Source organism: Melitaea cinxia, chromosome 10, assembly GCF_905220565.1.
Source record: "Melitaea cinxia chromosome 10, ilMelCinx1.1, whole genome shotgun sequence".
NCBI classification, from domain to species: domain Eukaryota; kingdom Metazoa; phylum Arthropoda; class Insecta; order Lepidoptera; family Nymphalidae; genus Melitaea; species Melitaea cinxia.
In genome coordinates, this window is record NC_059403.1 from 10,287,175 (window position 1) to 10,304,203 (window position 17,029).

Below are 17,029 nucleotides of genomic sequence, written 5' to 3' on the forward strand. Positions count from 1 at the left end.
TAATTAATACAGGTAAAATATAATTTAAAAAATTATATATTTATATTTTTTGTAACTATAGTTACTTTTTACAGTTATTTTTTAAATCATGATTTTACAACAAAATAGCCGCATATACTGAAATCTTATTTTGATACTCAGGAAACGGTTTTTTTTAAATAAAATTCTGTATTATATACAAGTATCTTATTATTTATCTGGTTGTGTTAAAACAAAATGACATAAATACACATAGATTATATGTGTGTAAAGTAACATAATATCTACAAGGACATTTCTATTCCTACATATTTTCATAGTGTTCTCATTCTCGACCTTGGGGAGGCCTATGTCCAGCAGTGGACTGCAATAGGCTGAACTGACTGACTGAGTGACTGACATATACATTGATTATAAATTGTGTACATGAGCTTATTAATCAAGCGTTCAAAAGAATTTCTTATCTGAAATCATAAAAAAATGATAAAATTCGTGTGTCAGTGCTCGGTAGGCATCGTTTTTAACTGACTTCAAAGGAGGAGATTCTCATTTTGACTGTATTTTGTAGGTGTGTACTTCTTAATTTTTTACTTGATATAGCGATTTTAATGACTCTTTTTGTAATCGAAAGCTAGTGCTTGTCACGATTAGGACCACATGAACATGATCAACAATAAGCCTGTAAAATCCCACTGCTGGGCATGGCTTAATTCTCCATGTAGGAGAAGGACTGAAGCTAAATAATAATAATACTTTATTTCAGACCAAAGTATAAGTCCATATTGGGTTAGTACAACAAGACAACATTCAGAATAAAAAACAAAACAAAATTATATTAAAAAAATCAATAAGTAAAAATAAAATTAAATAGAATAAAAGTAAAATCAATAATCAAAAAAAAAAAAAAAAAAAAATTCAAAAATTCAAAAAATTTTAAAAAGTTAAAAAAAAAAAATTACAAATGGTGTTAGTAGACAAAACAGAAAATTAAGAAAATAAAAATAATTAACAATAAACTTATACGAAAAGCGATAAAGCAACACGCTGCTCCACAGCGGATTGGTGGATATTTTCCCCACTATGAGTAACGATCGCTATCATGCATTTAAGACTTATAACCAGCCGGCCTAGCATGCATACAACGAGATATCTCTTGACGAGAGAGAGAGATAATGTCTACATCGAGTATTTTCTCGATTACCCTAACATGCGCACTACGAGAGACAAAATTCTCTTCCGAAGACTTCGCCTCGTCGAGTAGAGAAACATTATCAACCATAATCACAACTGAATATCATTCTTATTTCTTATGTCGTAAAGTTGAATTTACAAGGTTATTGACCAATCGTTCCAAACCGGGATGAGCCAACGTTTGTATAATTTCAAACGAGTGACACATGTTTTATTTAACAATGTTCTCGGCCTTTTGGCTAAGATAAAAAGTGTATATCTAATTTAAAAAATCTAATATGGAAAATAAAACGGCGTAAGTAAATGAATTTAATTATATATGTAAAACAATATGCTCGTGTTGTGCTTTATATCTTGTCGCACATTAGATAATTGTAATTCTATCACGCATTGTTTTTTTTTTTTAATTTTTAAAATTTTTTGAATTTTTGAATTTTTTTTTTTTTTTTTGATTATTGATTTTACTTTTATTCTATTTAATTTTATTTTTACTTATTGATTTTTTTAATATAATTTTGTTTTGTTTTTTATTCTGAATGTTGTCTTGTCTTGTTGTACTAACCCAATATGGACTTATACTTTGGTCTGAAATAAAGTATTATTATTATTATTATTTAGAATAAGAAGCAACAGGGCGCAAATACGTTTTTTGTGTCATTATATGGCACACTTCACTCGACTTTTCGCATTTCCCGCTCTTCGTATACCGAAATTATATAATTATAATAGGGAAACGCCATGGTATACAAAAAATAGGCACCCGGTTTTATTTATTTTTTATTTATCGTCTTTCTCGTCGATAATATTGAAAACGAGAAGTTTCTCTTCCTAAAACGACAAAATTCGACAAAATTACGATGTCATGTTAGCTTCCGTAGAGATAAATATCACAGATCACTAAAATTTAATGATTATCTCTTCTATTGACGTAACGAGAAGAGTATCGCGTGCACGCATGTTAGCTACTGTAGACATAGAGAGATAATACGAGAAAAGGGGTAGACAAAATTTTGTCGTGGCGCGCATGCTAGGCCTGCAGGACTGATAGCTTAACGTGTTCTCCGAGGCACAGTGAGGACAACAACAAGGAGTAAAAGTAAGAAATATGTGTATAAATATCTATCCCAAGTGGGAATCGAACACGCAAACTGCCTGGTGCTTGTCATGTAGACCCATTATATATTATTATTATAATAAATTAGATCGAGATATGCCAAGTACTTTTGAGTTATTCCTAATTATAATGCGTACCTATTTATTTGAGTATTTATTCTACTACCTACGCTGTATTTCCTGTAAAAATTTAAGTAAATTTTTGCCTTTGCTAATAAACATAATTATGTGTCAGAAATTTCTAATATATTTATATTAGAAATTAGGCCGATAATATCCATTGTTTTAACCTACTTCTAAAAAAGGGGAGATGCTCAACATTTTATTGTAATTTCCTCGCTGTTCCAGGTTTTAAGTATATTTTATTGTAATGATTTATTATAATATAACGGAAACTTTAGTCTTTAAATAATACAACACATTTTCGTATGTCTTTATTTCACAACTTATGTCAATGTTATTTTTGCTTGGCTCATGCGGGAGTGTGACACTTGATAAAATAAACTGTATAGTATATCTATATATACCAGTGCTTGCCCTTTGGTCGAAATTCAACCATAATTAATTTAAATTATAAGCTTGAATATTATTAAGGTTCTGTTGTCAGAGACTATACTTCTGTAATAATAAACAAAAGAGTATAATATGCGTGTGTATGTGTGAAATATATATTAGTGTGTAATGTTTTTTATTGATTTTATGTATTATTAATCATAATTTTAAAATTTTTTTAGCATTCTGCAGTCCTTCTCTATATACTATTAGTGTACGAAATTTCAGACTCCTCCGTCCGCGCAATTTTCTCAAAAAGGGTTACAAAGTTTTCGCTTCACGTATTCTATACTAAGTACCTGGGTGACCGAGCTCCGCTCGGTATTTTTAGTAAATCATGAGGGATTAGTAGTAGAAGAGAGAGTTAAAATGATTCGCTGCCGGTTTGGACGAAGTCTTTTTAACCGACTTCAAAACAGGGGGAGGTTACTCAATCCGGCCGGAGGAAACTCAATATACATAATTATATATCTTATCTATAATCTATAATCTATAATATATATAAAAGCGAAAGGTCACTCATCACGAAATCTCCGAAACTATAACACCTATAAACTTGAAATTTGCCAGGTAGGTTCCTTATAGAGCGTAGACATCCGCTAAGAACGGATTTTATAAAACTCGACCCTTAAGGGGGTAAAACAGGGGTTGGAAGTTTGTATGAAAGTCCTATGTTTTTGAAGTAAGAAACTTGAAATTTAAAATGTATGCTCTATAGATGGTGAGAAAGTGTTCAAATAATTTATCTTTAGAAATCAACTCCCTTTTGGGGTTAAAATGGGGTATGGTAGGTTGACTCACTCATCACGAAATCTCAGAAACTATAACAGCTACAAACTTGAAATTTTGCAGATAGGTTCCTTATAGGGCGTAAACATCCGCTGAGAACGGATTTTACGAAACTCGACCCATAAGGGGATAAAACGGGGGTTGGAAGTTTGTATGAAAGTCTTATGTTATTAAGGTAAGAGACTTGAAATTTAAAATGTATGCTCTATAGATGGCGAGGAAGTGTCCAAATAATACATCGTAATCTATATATATAAAAGAGAAAGGTCACTGACTGACATCACGAGAACTCAAAAACCACTGGATGGTCCATCCATCCAAGATGGACAAAGATGAAATTTGGCAGGAAGGTAGATTATAGTTAGTAGACGTACGCTAAGAACGGATTTTGCGATATTCCATCGCTAAGGGGGTTTAATTGGGGTTGATAGTTTGTATGAAACATATACAGCAGCAATAAGTTCGCCTGATAGGTTATTCATACTGCAGCCTGAAAATAAAACTAAAAATGTGGTGTATAGAGAGGTTTTATAAAAATAACTATTAAATTATACTTAATTGTGCCTTTGAAAAAGTTACTCAGAGTGATAAGCATTTCAAGTGACTGAAATAAAAAAATAATTTGCGTTAAGCATCTTAATAGTAATGCATATCTTCCGTATGTGATCGATTCCCCCAAAATCTACTTAACGGATTTTCATGCGGTTTCACAAATGGAGAGAGGGCTTCAAGAGGAAGGTTTACGGAACGGCAAAGCCGATTTTGATGAGAGTATATACATATATGTATATATATTTTTAAATGTATGTTCGGGGATAACTTCGTCGTTTATGAAAAGATTTTGATAATTCTTTTTTGTTGGAAAGGAGATATCCCTGGTGTGGTAATATGATAAGGAAACCAGGATCTGATGATGGGGTCCCAGAAAAATCGAGGGAAACTCTCGAAAATCCGCATAACTTTTTGCTGGGTGTACCGATTTTGATGATTTTTAACTTAATCGAAAGCCGATATTTATCATGTGGTTATATTTCATCGAGATCTGATTACAACTTTTGGAGTAATCTTTGATAATGCGTATTTCTTGACTATTTTTCCATGCACCTACATTGTATTACTTGTCGATGTAATTGCAGTCGATTTTTTTTCGTTTGCCTGCAAACACAATTTAATAATGTCTAAGCAAATATTTGTCTACGCTAAAGCCTGTAATATCCCACTACTGGGCATAGGCATCTTTCCCCATGTAGGAGAAGGATCAGAGCTTAATCCACCACGCTGCTCCAATGCGGGTTGGCGGATATATTCCCTACTATGAGTAACGATCGCTATCAGGTATACATGATAACAACCGGGGCCGCCGAGGCACGGTAGGGAGACCCACAAGGACTGCACAAACACCCAGACCACGGCAAACACCTGTATGGCCAAAACAAATGTTTGTCATGTGCGGGGATCGAACCCGCAACCGCCAGCGCAACAGGTACAATCCATGTCTGTAACCGTTGCGCCAACGCCGCGTCACAATAATTAATAATGAATTAAAGCAAAATAAAAAATAACGATAAATTAAAAATTGATATAAAATACACAATTACAAAATTGAGAGTAATTGCATCTCAAAACTGATAGGCGCTCCAACAAATCGTGTTTGTTTTGAAAATCATATTTAAATACGAATTACATATTTATAAAATATGAATAATATTTTTTTACCGACAATAATAACAAATATAAATAAATATAAAAAATCAAAAATAAAAAATAATTAAAAATAATAATGATAATATATAATAAAATAAAATAATAATAATATGAATAATATTTTTCGATTTTACCGACATAATAATAAAAAATAAGAAGTGCCTATTTAAATAAAAAATAAAGGGTGAAATTAAAAAAAAAAAAGAAAAAATATTTTTTCAGGGACATGGGGATTTGAACCATGATCTTCTCGGTTGATCCCGACCGGCCGATTTCCCACCGAGCTATTGCAACTAAATTGACAGATTCGAAATTTACCTTCGTAATCTAACGATATTTTTTTCACTCCCTAAAAACAGGGATAAAACGACATTTTCTAAAAATGAATCCTAGCTAGATGGATTTATCTCCCCCGAAACCTCCTGTATACTAAATATTATGAAAATCGTTGGAGCCGTTTCCGAGATTCAGATTATATATATACATATATATATACAAGAATTGCTCGTTTAATAGTATTAGATAAATGGAGAACCGGTTCTTTCGTTTGGTAATACTGCGAAAGTAACTGAACCGATCAGAATAATACTTATACAATAAGATGCAGCGTGTTCCGATATGATGGCGATTACTTGTCGCGTTAAAAAAATTGGACGGACAGAGGTCGCTAGTACATATGTATAGATAGACTATAGATAAAATAGAGTCGTGTTAGTTATACCATTTATAACTCAAGAACGGTTGGTCAAATTTTTTTGACAATTTATGAGAAAAAATAAATAAAAGAACAAAGTCACAATACAAAATCTTCATGGGTTTCGTATCTGTCAAATATTTAATTTTCACCGTAATAATGTCGATACAAAGATACGACATTCGTTATTATTACACTAGATGACCCGGTGAACTACGTATTAGCTACATCTATTTCTTAAAAAATTTGGACAAAAGATTTTTTGAACGTACCTATAATTATTTCATAGCCTAGTGACAATTTTTTTGACAAAAGACATTAGATGTTTCACAGCTACAAACATTAATTTTTGTATCGAAAAATTAAATTGGCGTTTTTAGTATTTTCTCTGTTAATTATTATTTATGTTTCTCACCGTTTAAACCTTAAACCTTCCCTGAACTTTCACATATGTTTCCCATTCTCCAGCCATTCTCGAGTTTTAGCGAGACAAACGAACAGCAATTTATATTTGGAGGTATTTTGTAGAGGTATTTTGGTTATTCAATATGAATATGTCAATCTATACTAATTATACTAATATTAGAAAGCTGAAGCGTTTGTTTGTTTAAACGCGCAAATCTCAAGAACTACTGGTTCAAACTGCAAAATTATTTTTGTGTTAGATAGTTTGTATTCCGAGGAAGGCTATATTATATTTTAGTACTTTTTTTTCTCAAATTACGCGGGTGAAATCGCGGGATCGCTAGTTTTATAGAAAAAAGCAATGCAATTGTGTTATTACGCGGATAAAATTATTTATATTACTTAAATTTTCAATGCAAAAATGCTTATTTAATTTTAAACTCCTCGGACAAGCAGCGGGTCACTTCTACGAGAGTATTTCGCGATTAATTGAATGAGATTAAGAGAGATTAGGACCTCTAAATTGAACAAAGGTTGTTGCCTAGCAACATAATTTCTACAAGCTTGAATTAATTTTCACCCTAAGTTGGCATAGGTTTCTGTCTTATTAAAGGAACAAAAATAATAAAATATTAAATTCACGCAAATTCATAAGTAAGTTATTTTCTCTAATTTTTACTAAATATAATTTTATTAAACATTCTGAGAATTCCTTTCCTTCAAATGTTATTAATCAATGTTTTAATAGAGCCTTGGGGTAGTAGTTACTAAAATTTATTATGACCTTTGACAAGGTCGATATAAATAAATAAGAATCTTTATAATAAAAATTGTTTAGAAGTAAATGTTTAGTAATTTTAGAAGACACAAAAATTTGGTAAAAATAAAATATTATCTCCACTGTCATAATATTTGAATATTTCTTTAATATATTATAGCAGGAAATAAATTAAATTTGAAATTTTTATTAAAAAACGACGAAAATAATAAGATTGTTCTGAAAAGTCATTTTCAATTTGTAAGTTTAACGAAAAAAAAAAAAAACACAATAATACAAACGAAAGAAAAATTTAATCAGTTTTTCTGGGATCGTCCTCCGTCAGCGAACATTAAAAAAGGTCGAAAGGGTTGAACTAGGCCTTTTCGTTCATTTTATAAGGAAAGCGACACAGACTAACCTTTACTCAGAAACCTTCAGATCAAAATAAAAAATAATTTTATTCAAGTAGGCTTCACAAGCACTTTCAAATCGCCATTTTCAAAGTCAAAATTTTAAAACTGATTATTATTTTAAAAAGTGACGCTACCATTGATTGGGAATGTAGATTCTGCATTCTATTGAAAATAATATATAGCTGCATCAGATCGAGGGTAAGGGTAATCACCGCCAGGGTGATAGAGCGCTCAAAGTGCTCATGTGCGCTCTGTGGACGAAGGCGGCCGGTATATATTTAGTTAAATGTGTTTTTATTTCGATACATTTCGTATAATATTTCTTAAAACTAGTTAGGCAATAAAGATTACTAAATTTTACTAATATAATAAATGCTAAAGCAACTCTGTCTGTCTGTTTGTCTGTCGCGCTTTCACGCCAAAACTACTGAACCGATTTAAATGAAATTTGGTACGCCAATAGTAAAGTAGAAAGGTTCTTTTTAAAGCAAAAAAGGGGTGTAAGGGGTTGAAAATAGGGATAAAATTTTGTATGAAAGTATTGTCATTTTTAGAGCTAGAAGTTTGAGACTTCTTTTTTAGGCTGTTGAGTAAACAAATATGACATTACTCCACGCGGACGAAGTCGCACAGCTGGTATTGACAGACATTTACAGTATAAATATATATAGTTAAATATAAAAAAAATATCAATATCATTGTAAATATTAGTTAAAATATTTATAATGCAATTTCTGATTGCAGATTATGCTTACATTATTTATATCTAAGGAGCTTCAGGATCTGAAATGAGTTCGTTAACATTGAGCAGATTTAGAGTTTCTTCGTTTAGCTCCTTAATCATTTTTGCATATGGTTTTCTTATGCTTGATATATAAGGATCAGATGTGCGTTTTAAAAGGAAAAGGAAAAAAAGAAGACATGATATTCCTTTGAATATTGCCGATAATAAAACTTAAGTTGTCTTCAAAAACTTGTTTGTCTTTTAAAAATGTTGCTAGTGTCGCGGTTGTTTTTCCACCTTCTGACACTATTAACTCACGTTTAGATAAATTAAAAGTAGACATTTTAAATAACAAAATTGTCATTAGGTATTTGACGAAACTAAAACTGAATTTGTATTAGAGAAATATATTAATTATTACAGCGCTTTTTATACTGTTTTAGAACGTGGGATTCTTTTTAATATCTATTTCATCTATCAAAGAAAATGATAAGAATAATAAAATGTTTTATGAGGAAAGTTATAAAAGTAAAATACAATTAGTTGATGAGTATACCACAACGTACTGATCAAAATAAAATTGGGAAACCGCAATTGATATCGATTTCCGTACCCAGACTCGTGTTACATTTTTTCATATATTTTTGTTAAGAACCAATAAGTGCAGTTATTTTTTTGATATGTGTTTCAAGAGTATCTAAGCTATAAATAAACATTAATTTCAAAGCATCGGAAAACGTCGGTAAGTGTTAAAAGCTTCGACAAAATTCAGATATTTATGTTTTTTCTCCATGTCTTGTTTCATCGTAAAAGCATACATAATCCATCAAAAAAATGTATATTAAAATATTTGTTACAAATCTTCTAAAAATGAGGTTTTCAAAAATATATAATACTCAATACTTTACTCTTCAAGATTTTTAACTATATCTTTTTAAAAATTGTAAATAAAGAAGACATTATTATTTATTTATTATTTATAATATCTGTCTGACTATCGAACTATTAATTAAAATGAATAAAGAAGCCTATTTCTGACATTGGTAAAACTGATTTATGATGTCTTTGTTCAGCCATATTCCAGCCACAGCGCGCCGCGGTAGAACGCGAAAGCGATCCCGTGGTGCCCGCTATGGCGATAAGGGCACCGCTGGGTTTTAGTGGGTAAAATTCTGTTAGTCTGTAATTTTTCTTCATAAAGCACGTAAAATAATTTATATGTTGTGCCAAACAGTCAAATTTTAAGCATAGTTTCTGAACAAAAATAGGATTAAATATATCTAATTCTTTATTAAATAACAAGTATCATCTTGACGCGCTTCAGCCTGCCTATCTTACTGCTGGGCACAGGCCATTTTTCCTCACGTAGGAGAAGGATCAGAGATTATTTCACCACGCTGCTCAACTGCGGGTTGGCGGACGTATTCCCTAGTATGAGTAAGGATCGCTATTAGGTGTACATGATAACAACCGGTTCCGATGGCTTAACGTGCTCTCCGAGGCACGATGTGGAGACCCACAAGGACTAAGAACGAGACTGGAAATAAATATTTGTATAAACAAAAATAAATATCCACCCTTTTATCATCATCATCATCATTTCAGCCGATCACAGTTCACTGCTGGATATTAGGCCTCCATAAGTTCACACCAGAAATGGCGTGAACTCGTGTTTTGCTCATAGTCACCACGCTGGGCAGGCGGGTTAGTGACCGCAGGATACACCTACACCCTTTGCGGGAATCAAACTCGCGACCGTCAGTGTTTAGGCGTCGCCGACACGGCACAAGCACCATTACACCATAGCGGTCGTCAGTATTGTCCTTATATTTTAACAAATTTAGTTTTAGTTATTAGCAACAAATTACTGATACGAAAAGCTCATTAAACAAGCTCAACGAAATTAGCTTTAATGAGAAAGAAACTGTAATTGATGTTGAAAAGTATCTCGTATATTGCGTTCTTGTTTCTCATTTCACAATACAAAAATATTTTGACGTGGACTGAAACTATATCGTATTATAATATAATATTGTAGCATTTTTTTGTTTTCAATTATAAATAATTCACGGTACAAAAATACATAATATATTTAACACTATATTTCTAAGTAGTACATGTGTACACTTTAAACAAAAAAAAAAAACAAATTATATTTTAAGAGATTTTGCAAACTGTTTTAATTTCATTTATTTGCTACAAGAAAAAATAAATATTAGTATTTAGTGAAAGATAAGATAATCCCTCCTATTTCAGTATCAGATTAACGGACGTTTGTGGTTTTCTTCTGTTTGCCCATGAGTTTTTAATAGGACATATTAAAGATAACTTTTCTTATTAAAAACCTTTCAATACCAATCAATCGTCTAGATTAGATTTTTGAAATTCAATTAAATGATAAAATAAATAAAAACTATCACAGACCACGGGTGGACTAACATTTTTATTGTGTGTTTGCCTTCTTTTATAACAATAAAGGTGACGACAGTCGACTTTAAAAGTAAATGCGTGTACCCATAAGAATTCCTACAGTTAGTTTGTCCCTACATTTCGTTTGTCTAGGTATATCGCTCACATACAGTATATACAGTACATTTTCTTAATCGTTATCTACATTTTGATATCGCTGTGAACGAAAAAAGGTCGTACAATTGATTAATTTTTCATTTCAGAAACTTTAACAATTCAGTTTCAATTGTGATTTCGTTTGGATCCGTTCATGCTTTATTTATTCGTTTCGTATTGAGTTTTTTTTTGAGTTATTGTTTTAATTGAACATTGGCTAAATTGAAGTTTAGTATTAGAAGTCAATAGGACTTCTACCATAATAAAAAAGTAATTCCTTTATAAAAAAAAATAGCACTTTGGCCGATGATTTTGTATTTACTAAGATATAAATCCCCGTGTCCTGAGACAATCGATTTTTACTAATCGCAAAATTTAGTTAAAAGTAACATGTAGTTTAAATTAACTTATTTTTGTTTTGTTACGTCATTCCTTTTTACTTAGTGTAAGAAAATGTTCTCCAACATTATTTGTTACCGTAAGTATAAAATATATAGTGTTGTCTATGGCTTCTCAGCTTGCTTTTCTGTAATATTTCAACATCTCATGAATAACTATGTACTAAGCTAATTTGTTAGAGTAGAAGAAAGGGACGACCACACACTGAAAAAAATCGATAATGACCTAGATTTATGCTCGGGACTTCGCCTACGTACTTATTTTGCAAATAATAATACATTTATTTATTTACTTTTATCCTCTATTTTAAACTGCTTTAAGCCTTTATTCCTAAAGAAAGTAGTCTTTGTCCTTTTCTAAGATCTAATCTAATTTTGAATCAAAATTTACAAAAACTAAAAAAAATCATTGTTTTAGGTGTGAGAGCATTATAAACAGACAGATAGGGCTATTTTTATATATGATATACAAATGAATACCCAAAATAATATACAAATACGTCACTAATAATAATGATTTAAACACATTACCTGGTTGACCGAGCTTAGCTCGGTATTTTTAGTAAATCGTGTTTTATGGAAATAATATTTAAATACGAATTACATATTTATAAAATATGAATAATATTTTTTTACCAACACTAATAAGAAATATAAGTAAATATAAAAAATCAAAAGTAAAAAAATAATTAAAAATAATAATGATAAAATATGAATAATATTTTTCGATTTCACCGATAATAATGAAAAAGAGCTGGCTTTTTAAATAAAAAATAACGAGTTCAATTAGAAATAATTGTGTTTGCTCGCAAACGAAAAAAAAAACCGATTTCAATTACATCGACAAGTAATACAACTTAGGCAGACGAAAAAATAGTCAAGTAAATACACGTTTTAAAAGATTATTCAAAAATTTGTAATCAGATCTCGATGAAATTTAAATGTGACCACATGATAAATACCAGTTTTTGATTAAATTAAAAATCATCAAAATCGGTACAACCAGTAAAAAGTTATGCGGTATAATACAACGTAGGTCGACGAAAATATAGTCAAGTAAAAACGCATTATTAGATATAACTCAAAAAGTAGTTGTTAGATCTCAAATAAATTTAAATGGGACCAATTGACACACACCACCTTACGATTAAAAAAAAATTGTCGAAATCGGTCCACCCGGTCAAAAGTTCTGAAGTAACATACATAAAAAAACAGTCGAATTGAGAACCTCCTCCTTTTTTTGGAAGTCGGTTAAAAAAAGGAAAAATAGTAATCGATCTGGAAGTTTGAGGATTTGAACCGTGGTTTTTTCGGTCGATCGCGAACTGGCTCATTTCCCACCTGAGCTATTATAACATTATTGACAAGTGCGAAATTTACCTTTGTATTCTAACGATATTGTAGCTATTTCTTCATTGTCTAAAAACTGGGATAAAACGACATATACAAGAATTGCTCGTTTAATAGTATTAGATTTTGTTTCATTTCAACAATCATACAAATATCCGAAACTACGTTAAGTTTTGATTCGCGTTGATATCAATTGACAAACTAGACCTATACACATATATTTTAGAAAGCTGGAGGATACTAGAATTTGCGCCAAAAATTGTTCTACGAAAATTGTTAATACGAGTAGCATGCCTAGTTCATTTATTTGGAACTCTAAATCTATTTGACTAAGAAATATGACACACTTCAAATTATCTTTTGACAATTTGTATAAAAAGTCTAGGTTGAGCAGATCTCTTCTTGCATTTAGATGTCCATATTAAAGAACCGGAGCCTTCTTTATATTAAATTATAGTTTTACTCATATTGAACGAATGTGATAGATGACATATGAATATCTTTTGGATACGTTCGAGCCTTAAGTTGTGGGCGTCATAATGTGGACGCCAAACAACGTTGCAATACACGAGTACTAACTCCAGGTGATTACGGACAAGTGTATTGTAGAGAATAATTTTTATTTTATGTTGCTTAAAAGATTAACTCTGTGGCTTAATAAAAGTAATAATTTAGTTGCATCCCATTAGATTCACATCAGTTTGTTGTCACACAACAAATTATCTTCATGAACTTCAAATCATCGGCATATACATAAGGTGTAGAATGTTTAAGACAAATAACAATGTGAATAAACAAACTGTATAGGACTGAGCCAAGATCCGTTACCTGATGGATACCTCACGCAATCATCTTAGTGGAGAAATTAAAATTATTTATGGCTACATATACATAAGAGCGACTATGAAAGTACGATGATAGCCATTGCAATATTGGACCCGAGTAACCTTGGGACGATAATTTTTTTACAAAAATCCGGTGCGGTACTTTATCGAATGTCTATCTAAGGTTTGTATGTATATATTGCGTCAATGTGTTTCTGTGAATCGATAGTTTTACACAATCAGGATGTGAAACTAAATTATTTAAGGGTTGTTGACCCTCTGGGCCACAATTCATGTTGATGTTCAGATACAAAACGACTGAATTGCAATTGAATCATCACACAAACTAATTACTCAAATACTTTTACAAAAAGCAAAACAATTGGTAGAGGAATTTTGTTGCAAACATCTTTTTCATCTCCTCTTTTAAATACCGGTACAACTCTTGCTTGTCTCCAGATAGTTGGAAAGGTTCCAGAAACTAAGGAAACGTTAAAAATTAGATTTAAAAGCAAGGCTACTTTGCAGTTTTCATTAAGGAAAAATTTTATATTCATAAAATAATAAGTTATAGAAGCTTAAATCTGGTTGTTTATAAATATGTTTTCTATTATAAATATCTACTTTATTCTTATGTACTGTACGAAAGCAAAAATATTCAAAATCGAGTCTCTACTAAAATATTTTTCTCGTGAAAACGTTGTTAATTTTGTTAAATTTACATTTTAATGTTTGTCGTAATAAGTCTTTCCTTTTAAAGGTATTTTTTTACCTAAGGTTTGTAGATCTCGACAATGGAAGGGTTTACGTAAAAAATTCATTAAGGAAAAATTTTATATTCATAAAATAATAAGTTATAGAAGCTTAAATCTGGTTGTTTATAAATATGTTTTCTATTATAAATATCTACTTTATTCTTATGTACTGTACGAAAGCAAAAATATTCAAAATCGAGTCTCTACTAAAATATTTTTCTCGTGAAAACGTTGTTAATTTTGTTAAATTTACATTTTAATGTTTGTCGTAATAAGTCTTTCCTTTTAAAGGTATTTTTTACCTAAGGTTTGTAGATCTCGACAATGGAAGGGTTTACGTAAAAAATTCAGAGTTGGTTTAATGACCATTAAAAGTGAGTGCCAGCTAAATTTTACGCGCATGCGTAGAACATAAAACAGTGAAACGTAATTCGTACTTATTCGTGCAGCGTATCTATTACTTTAGGGACGGCAAACGAAATATTATTCTATGCATTTATTTTATAAGCAAAATATATTTTTGAGATAAATTCTGATGAAGAATTTTATCTGTTTCAGTTCTTATTAAATACCGTTACAACATATACATACATACATTGTTTAATTCACAAGCTTAAAAAAGGTATCCTTGTTAAGTATATAAATGCTACAAAAATAGAATAAATCAATTAAAATATAATATACTTTAATAAAGGGAAGATAAATAAATATTCCCTTCTACAATTAATGTACAACAAAAATGAAAATGTTATAATTTGGAACAAATAAAATGGTACAGACATATATATATTTTTTTAACATTTTTATTTTTAAAGTTATTCGAACTTAAAGTTGAAGTCAAATAGGAATTCTTGTTTTTTCGCTGTAGATTTAACTTTCGAAGGAGTGAATTTAGCTAAAAATGTTAAGAGACGTTTTTCGTAGAGGATTAAATTCCCTTCAAGAACCTCTATTGGATTTTTTCCCGCTACTGATTTTTAAGTGAATTGCAAAATTCCAAAGTTACAAAATCAGTGTGAAATCATACCAATTTTTAAAGCAAACTTATGAGAAAACGGTTAATCTGACAAAAAATTCAAATCAGATTTTTTTGTAGAATATTTAATTCTCTTAAAATTATTTCCAAGTCAATTTTATTTACCTCGATGGTTTAGGAGTAATGAGAGAAAAACCTGCTCTGGAATAAAATAAAAAATTGTGATGATAGACTTCTTAATACTAAATAATATTAACGGCTCCAACTTCTCACAACAGCCGGAAAAAACGTTCGTAGTATTAAATAAAATCGTAAAATTCTTATGTATAGTCATGTATGAGGCTATATAGTATCTATTGTATAGTCTAGTGGTGACTGTTATTATTATTGCAGTTAGTTATTATTATATCATTCAATAATTAGGTATTATATATTTTTATAAATCATTGTAAAGATTATTTTGTAAAGTACTTTTTCATTTAATCGATAAAAAAATCATAAATAAAAATGTATACTTGAATAATTATTTTCTTTATACCTCGAATAGAACTTGAATTTTACATTTTATAATAAGGAACTTCTTGGGTCTTTGTTCGTTGGTTCTTCTTCTGGTGTCGCACGATGCCCACACGGTTTTTTAGCTTAGTCTAATTTACATACTTTGTATACTAAAAATATATCTCAAATCAAATCAAAATAACTTTATTAAAATAGGCTTCAAAACCACTCTTGAATCGTAATTTTAGAAATTAAAATTTTGAAACCGATTATTATTTTTAAAAGTGAAGCTACCATCGGTTTAGATTGTAGCTTCTACAGAGAAGAATTGGTAAGAAGCTCTGCAGTTACTCTTTGAAAAATAAGTACCTGAGTGACCGAGCTTAGCTTATTTAAGTACGAATTACATATTGATAAAATATGAATAATATTTTCCGATTTTACCGACATAATAATAATAAAAAATGAACTGGTTATTTAAATAAAAAAATAAGGTTATTTAAAAAAGGAAAAAAATAATCGATCTCGACGTGGGGATTTGAACCGTGGCCTTCTCGGTCGATTCCGATCGGCCGATTGTCCATTTACAACTTTATTGGCAATTGCAAAATTTACCTTCGTATTCTAACGATATTGTAGCCATTTTTTAATGCCCAAAAACAGGGATAAAACGACATTTTCTAAAAATGAATCCTATCTATCCTATCATGAAAATCTTTGGAGCCGTTTCCGAGATTCAGATTATATATATACAAGAATTGCTCGTTTAATAGTATTAGATATGTCTGCACTTATATTGAATGCGCAAGATAAAGGGGAGGGAACCATTCTAGTGCTACTAGACTACTCACGTGCATTTGACACCATAAATATACCGCTTCTGCTTTCTAAATTGCACTACTATGGTCTCTCTTCAGATGCTGTCGAGTGGTTTTCTAGTTACTTAAAGAATAGAACACAAGTAGTGGAGACAATGGATGAAGATGGAACTGTAGTTCACTCGAGACCTAGATTTATAAACAGGGGTGTTCCGCAAGGATCAATTTTGGGTCCTTTATTATTTATACTTTATTGTGCCGACCTGGAAAAGCATGTGAGTGCAGCAAGTATCCATACCTATGCCGACGACATACAAGTTTACATTTCTTTTAAAGCAGACGACACTTTAAGTGCAGTAGACAAGCTTAATTATGATCTAGGAAATATATATGCATGGTCAGAAAGTAACGGTTTGGTACTTAACCCAAACAAAACGAAGTATTTAATTTTGGGAACCTCCAAACAGATTAAAGAGATAACATGTAAAGCACCTATAATTAAAATAAACAATGTAGACATA